We start from the raw sequence: 6,472 nt of genomic DNA on the forward strand, positions 1-6,472 counted from the left end.
GATAAGGTCTCTTTTAGTGCCTTTTTTTTTTTTTAATTAGAAGGACATTTTGCTCAATTTCAACTTTCTCTGGGTAAGTTTTTACACTACCTGTCCCCAATGAAGAAAACTGTTCCTTGACTTCCCTCTGAATGCAATTTAGTGTCATCAAGCCGCCGCATCCCCGGACAGTAAAGACTCAAAGGAAACGGATGAAAAGCCCCCTCCCCTGCGCAGGGGCGCTCGCAGCCGGACCAGACCCCCCTCCCGAGGCCGCGCTTCCCGCTCCCCTCCCCCGCCGGGAATTAGGGTCACGGAGATTCCGGGTCCAGGAGGGTAATTACCCCCGGCTCGCGCCTCGGAAGCGGTGGGTGGCCCGCGCAGGGAGCAGGGGCCAGGGAGCGCCCACCGCCGGGCCCCCGCCCGGGGCACCCACGCTCGCGCCGGCCGCGGGCACGCCGGTGCCTCGCAGCCGCCGCCGCCGCAGCAGCCCGCGCACGAGGGCGGCCCGGCTGCTTTTTCATTCATAAAATCCCGACCGGGTGGCTGCCCCGATGATTTATGGGGCTGCGCGCTATAGCGGGGCGGCCGCTGCCCCGGGGGCGGGGGTCCGAGCCCCGCGGGCGCCCCGGCCCGGCCCGAGGCGGCCGGCGACGCCGAGGGGCAGCGGGTCATCAAGAGGCTCGCCCACTCCTGCAAGACGGGCTCCGGGTCCGGGAGGGAGCTTCCCCCTAACCCGGGAGCAGGACGGAGGAAACTGGAATTAGCATGAGCCAATGGGGGCGCGGCGCTGTTACTAGGCGGGCCGGGCAGATCTCGACGAGGAACTTCGTTGAGTTCCCCGCTCAGGGACGAGCGCAAAAGTGCAAGCCCGGCCGGCGAGCGTGCAGAGCCGTCCAGGAACCCGCGGGGGAGGCGCAGGAATTCGGGGCCTGGCGGGGAGCGCCGGCTGCCCAGCCCCCACCCCGGGGAGCCCAGATACGCGTCCTCCGAGCTGCACAGGGGGCCGCCGGCCCCGGGCCCCTGAGGGCGGCTGCTTCTAGGACAGCCGAGGACGCGTTTTTAGTTTTTTTTTTTTTTTCCAAAGAGAAAAGCAACTTTTGAAAAACGTTACTGTTGCAGTTTTAATTTTGCACTGCCTTAAAGAAAAAAAAACCAACGCTGCACGAGGCGGGCACTGCGCCTTCTGGGCTCGTTTAAAGCGCTCCGCGTTTATTTCCCGGGGACTATTTGGAGACAAAGGGGCCAGCGGCCCAACAGGGAAGGCACCGCGTTGGTAGGAAAGAAAGTCCAAAAGGAACTTAAATCACCTTCCCGCTCTCCTCGCCTCGCCCCCGCCCCCGGGGGAGACCGCGGCCGGCCGGGGCGGATCTCCGGCCCCGAGAGGGCGAATTCCGCGGCGGCAGGCGCGTTTGCCACCGTCCCTGGCTGTGGGAACCTTCATTGAGGCGGGGGAAGGGAGCGCGTTCATTCAGGAACCGGCCCGCCGCGGCGCCGACCCCTGCGCGCTCTGCGGCTGCGCGTCGCCCCGCGGGGGGCCGTGGGGAGGGGGCGCTGGGCCCAGCAGAGGGCTCCTGGGGCCCCGACCTCGCGCAGCCTCGCCCCCCCACCCCCCGCCACACCAGGGGCCCGAGCGGGCGCGCCCAGGTGGGATCACCTGCAGCCGCATACCTGGCGGCGACTTGAAAGCACTAAGCTCTTAAGTCGCCCCGGAAAAGGCTTTCGAATGCGGGCCGCGGGGTCCCGGGGCGCTGGGGCTCCCCTTCCGCCACCCCCCTCGCCTCGGGCGAGCCTGGAGGCCCACGCGCTGCCCTGTCCCCGCCGGCGCTACGCGGTGCGGACTCCCCTCGCTCCCGAGCTGCGGGGCTCACCTGGGGCAGCCGCACCTCCCGCCGCCCCTGCCCGCGGACCTGCATTTCCGCCCCCGATCAATTAATTTCTGCCACACACAGACCCACCCCCTCCGCGCCCCCTGGCCGGGAGCCTGGCTGGGCGCGGGGACGGGACACTCCTCCCCCAGCTCTGCAGGCCTTGAGCTAGGTGTGCCCGGGGTTATAAAGCCAACTCCAACAGGTGGGGGGGGGAGGTGCGGCTTACAAAGCCTCCGGTTGCCCTGGGGAGAAGGTGCCCTCTTAGGCGGGAAAGGAGATCTAACTCCTTGACCTTCGTCCCTCAAAGCGCATCGCCTGGTGCCCTGAGCGATATGAAACCCCAAAGTTCACTAGGAATTCCCTGGCCTCCTGGCTCTGGGCCCCTGGCCCGTCTCTAGCCAAGTGCCGCGGAGTGGGGCGCCCAGACTGAGATCACCACCTCCAACCCAAGCAAAGAATTCGGTTGGGGGGCGGGGGTGATGACCTAGGTGGCCAAGTCCCATCCGCGTCTCCCTGGGCCAAGGGGGCCGCGGCCTACCCGGGGCGGAGCTGCCCCCCGCCCCTGCTGAGCGCGCGGAGCGCCCCTACGGACACTCGCGGGGCGGGGACGGGGACGTGGGGGGGTGGGGTGGCGGAGGGGAGGTCGGTAGCCCGCGGGGCATCTCGCCGGAGCCGCACCTTCCCGGAGGAGGACCCGCGCTGAGACCCTGTGGGCTCCCCCAATGCCCCTCCCTCCTCCAGGGTAAGGACTCGACGTCCCCCCTTTCGCCCGGACGACTGGCCACTCGCTCCCCATCCCCGCGCTTTCCCGGAGACTGTGTTGGGATGTGACCGCATCCTCGTGCCTGCTTCCTGGTGCCCTTGGAATGCCCCAGAGCGTCTCCATCCTTCCCTTCGGCCTTGGGGGTGGGTGGAGGCATGGTGGGCTCTTTATTATGCGGCGCCTCCGAGTTCTGGGGCTCCAGACACTTGCAGGAGGGGAAAAGGAAAGGACATGCTTTTCCAGGTGCGGGGAGAGGGGTGGCATACCCAACGCCCTCCACTCCTGCGCTTAGGTCCCGTGGCCTCCTGCCGTCGGGAGGGCGGGTGGCGGGGCGTGGACCCTCCGGGGAGTTCCGGGCGTGCGGAGCCCGAGGCGCCCGAAGGGCCGCGCTCCGTCCCCACACCCCGCCAGGGTGCTGCACGGGGCTCCACCCTCTCCCGCGAGTCCCGGGGCACCGGGCAGGGGCTGGGGTGCCGTGCGCTTGCGGAGAGGTGGGAGGCGAGGGCGCGCGCCGCGGGAACCCGGGCCTGGGCTCGGGAGGCGCGCGGGACTGCGCCGCGCATTCCGCACATTCCCGCCCGGCCTCGGTTCCGCCGCCACGTGGTCGCTCTGCGCGCCGCGCTTACCGTAAGGCTTGGAGAAGGCGCGCACGCCCGGCTCGCCAGCGCGTGCGGACCTCCCAGGGTGCGGGACGCCGAGGCGTGGTCCAGCCGCCCTGCCCGCGTCCGTGGACTGGGACTCTTGTTTTGTTTGGTTTTGTTTTTAACGTAATAAGGAGAGTTGTGCTGCTGGAGTGATGACGTATTCATTTGTAAAGGCGGGCAAGGAGAGTCTCAGGCCCCGTTGGTATTTGTGATCGGGCGACTGTCCATGTGAGGAACAGGAGTGACCACTGTGTCTTCCCAGCGGTGACAGAGCCGGAAGAGGAACTGCAGCTTCTGATCGTTTTCTTCTCCTTTTCCTTATTATTCAAAAGCAGTGGGCGGCACAGCCCAATGCTCTGCACAACTGGTAAGCCCAATCTGGGAGGTTCTTCCCCCGTCAAATAAACTGGCTAGAACTATTTTTTTCTTTTTCTTTTTTTTTGTAAAGCCCTGAAAGGTCTTTTTTTCTGAAGATTAGTACAAGATAAAGAGTCTGGTTCATCCCTGGAACCTGAGCAGCTGACCTTAACCAACAGGATGCCTGGCTCTGCTTCTGGGGCCCACTGGAGCCCATAGGACCCTGCATGGATGGAGGTCCCCCAGGCTGGAAGGGGTGAGAGGAGTTCCAAAAGCTGTCCACATATTGCCACCTCTCCCAGTCCCCACATAGACAGAGGGCTCTCCCTACAAACACCCAAGCAGGGATGAATTGGGGGGGAGGGGCAGGGAGGAGAAACAAATCAGTACCAGCTCCCCCCTCCCCCTTCCAGGTGAGACATGCCTATTTGCTCAGAATCCAAACTATTGCAGGGTTTTGGAGAGCAAGCATCCTCCCCTCATGGACCAATCCTCGTGCCTCACTTCTCCTGCAGGGTACCTTGCCCCCAAGCTCATTGATGCCATGCATTTAATCTTCAAAGCAAACCCCGGAAACACACTTGGTGGGTGGGGAAACTGAGGAAGCTGAGCCTTGTCCAGGGCTCACAATGCAACAACCGTGATGTCCCCATCTGTGATGAGTTGGGCTCTGCACTGTCCAAGCCCTTAGGCTGCCCCTCCCTCAGGGTCATGAGCATTGTCAGAACAATTTCAGGGGCCTTTGACACTGATAAGGATAATAATCTACATCTTCAAGAATTCATGCAAAACCAAGCCATTTTTTTCCAGACGTCAGGAGGTGTGCTCCCATATTTGTGAGAGTGCCAAGAGTGTCACCTACAGACCTGCATCTGCTGGGAGCTGTCCGGTCTTGGGGTAAATCTTTGTCTTCGTCTGTAAAGTGGGGTATGATTTCACTCCAACCAAGGCCATGGAGCAGAGCCATTAAGGTAATATGTGTGAAGCAGTTAGCAGTAAGGCCTGGTGTATGTCAAGGTCCGTTAACTGTATTCATTCATGTATTTGTTCTTGTACAGAATGAAGGCCATGTGATGCATAGTGTATGTGGAATTGATTAAACATTTCAGTTTATATTCAGAAAGAGGATTTTAAAAAATGGCTTTCTAGTCTGTAAACTTGCTTTCATTTGCTGGCTTCTCCTGAGCTGTCTGTGGATGTGAGACTTAAATACTAGAATATATTATTTTAATTAAAAAAATATAAAGTTGAACCACATCAAGCTTCCCATCTCCCTTCTCACCCTGGAAAAGGAATAAGAAAAGTGTATTTTAAAAATAAGCACCCTGGAGCGCCGAGGTGGCTCTGTTGGGAGTGTCTTGAGTCTTGATTTGGCTCAGGTCATGATCTCATGGGATGTGAGATTGAGCCCCTGAGCTGGGCTCTGCACTGAGCATGGAGCCTGTTGGAGATTCTCTCCCTCCATCTCCCTCTACCCTGCCCTGGCCCTGTTCATGAACACTTGCATGTGTGCTATGTCTCCAAAAAAATTTAAATAAATGTAAGCACATTGATTAAGGGCACAGTGTCAATGCAAGGATGAGGGACATATATAAAAAGGAAGAGGTTTCTGTTTGGTCTGAGAGGGTGGATACCCTAAGGCACTACTTAGGTCTCTGGATGAACAGGGCTTGTGCCTGCCATCCCATGTCATAGAAGGAGCCACTCTGTATTCAAGGGGAAGAGGGGAGGCAGTCACAAGGGAAACTGGCCAAAGGTGTAGGTCAGTGACATGACTGAAAGCAAAGAGGCACAACTATCAAGACACCATGAGGCTGACTGGGGCACGGCTTGGCCTCAGAGTCTTGCTGCAGTGAGGGGAAGGTGGAGAGGGTAGAGAGGGTAGAGAGGGTGGGGGAGGCTGACTTCAACATTTAGCTATGGTTAGGGCCTTGTGGGGAGAGAGGGCTCCTGGACTGGCCAGGGTGGAGGGGCAGTCCCTACTGTGGAGGCACTGATGGGGTTAGGGGCCGACCCATGGGGACGTATGGCAGCCCTATGGCCTGGGAGACTGCAGGGAGACCTGGAGATGCTGAGAGGTTCAGTGAGGGGCTCCTAAGCCCTTGTGTGTGTGTGGGGGGGGGGGGGGGGACGGTAAGCATCAGGATTAGGGCCTTGAGCTGAGTTCTTAAATAAAGGACTTGGCATTACATCCAGCCCCAGGATATTTCCTTAGCAGACCATCCACAGAAGATTCACCAATACCAGAGAGGAGGGATGGGGCAGGGTGGGCCAGGAGGTGCTCACCCTCCAACTGGAGCCTCAACCCCTCCTCGGCCCTGGCGAGACCCCTGTGACAAAGGACCACACACAGGGAGAGGAGTCTTAAAATGACAGACATTTGTTCTGTCACAGTCTGGAGGTCAGAGACTGAAATCAAGACGCAGGGCCATGCTCCCCACTGAGGCACGAGGAGAGGGCACTCCCTGGCTCCTCCAGCTGCTGGGGGTCAGGCTTCCCTGGGCTGCTGGATGCACCCTTTCAGTCTCTGCCTCGGTCTCCATGTGGCTGCTCCTCCCTGTGTTCTCTTGTCTTCTGTCTCTTATAAGGACGCTTGCTATTGGGTTTAGGGCCCTCATGGATAACCAAGATGATTTCATCTCAAGAGCCTTCCCTTGATTACATCTGCGAGGACCTTTTCTTCCAAATAAGGTCAAATTCACAGGCTCTGGTGGTTAGGAGGTGGACACATCTTTTTGGGGGACACTGTTCAACACACTCGGGCTAGGGAGAGGGAGAAGCATGGGATGTGCTTTGTAGCAGCTTAGAACAGGCAATCAGATTCTTGGGTTTGGTTTGAGTCAGGCCTTATTAGCTGC

General features: G+C 59.9%; 1 long non-coding RNA gene across 1 annotated transcript; it reads left to right on the forward strand.

Moving 5' to 3' along the window:
* Positions 1 to 3,246: 3,246 nt before the first annotated feature.
* LOC121501726 lies at positions 3,247 to 4,614 on the forward strand. The gene is made up of 3 exons (XR_005990673.1): positions 3,247 to 3,624; positions 3,731 to 3,870; positions 4,425 to 4,614. It is a non-coding gene; the product is annotated as an uncharacterized LOC121501726 (long non-coding RNA).
* Positions 4,615 to 6,472: the final 1,858 nt, after the last annotated feature.

This window comes from Vulpes lagopus, chromosome 11 (assembly GCF_018345385.1).
Source record: "Vulpes lagopus strain Blue_001 chromosome 11, ASM1834538v1, whole genome shotgun sequence".
Lineage (NCBI taxonomy): Eukaryota > Metazoa > Chordata > Mammalia > Carnivora > Canidae > Vulpes > Vulpes lagopus.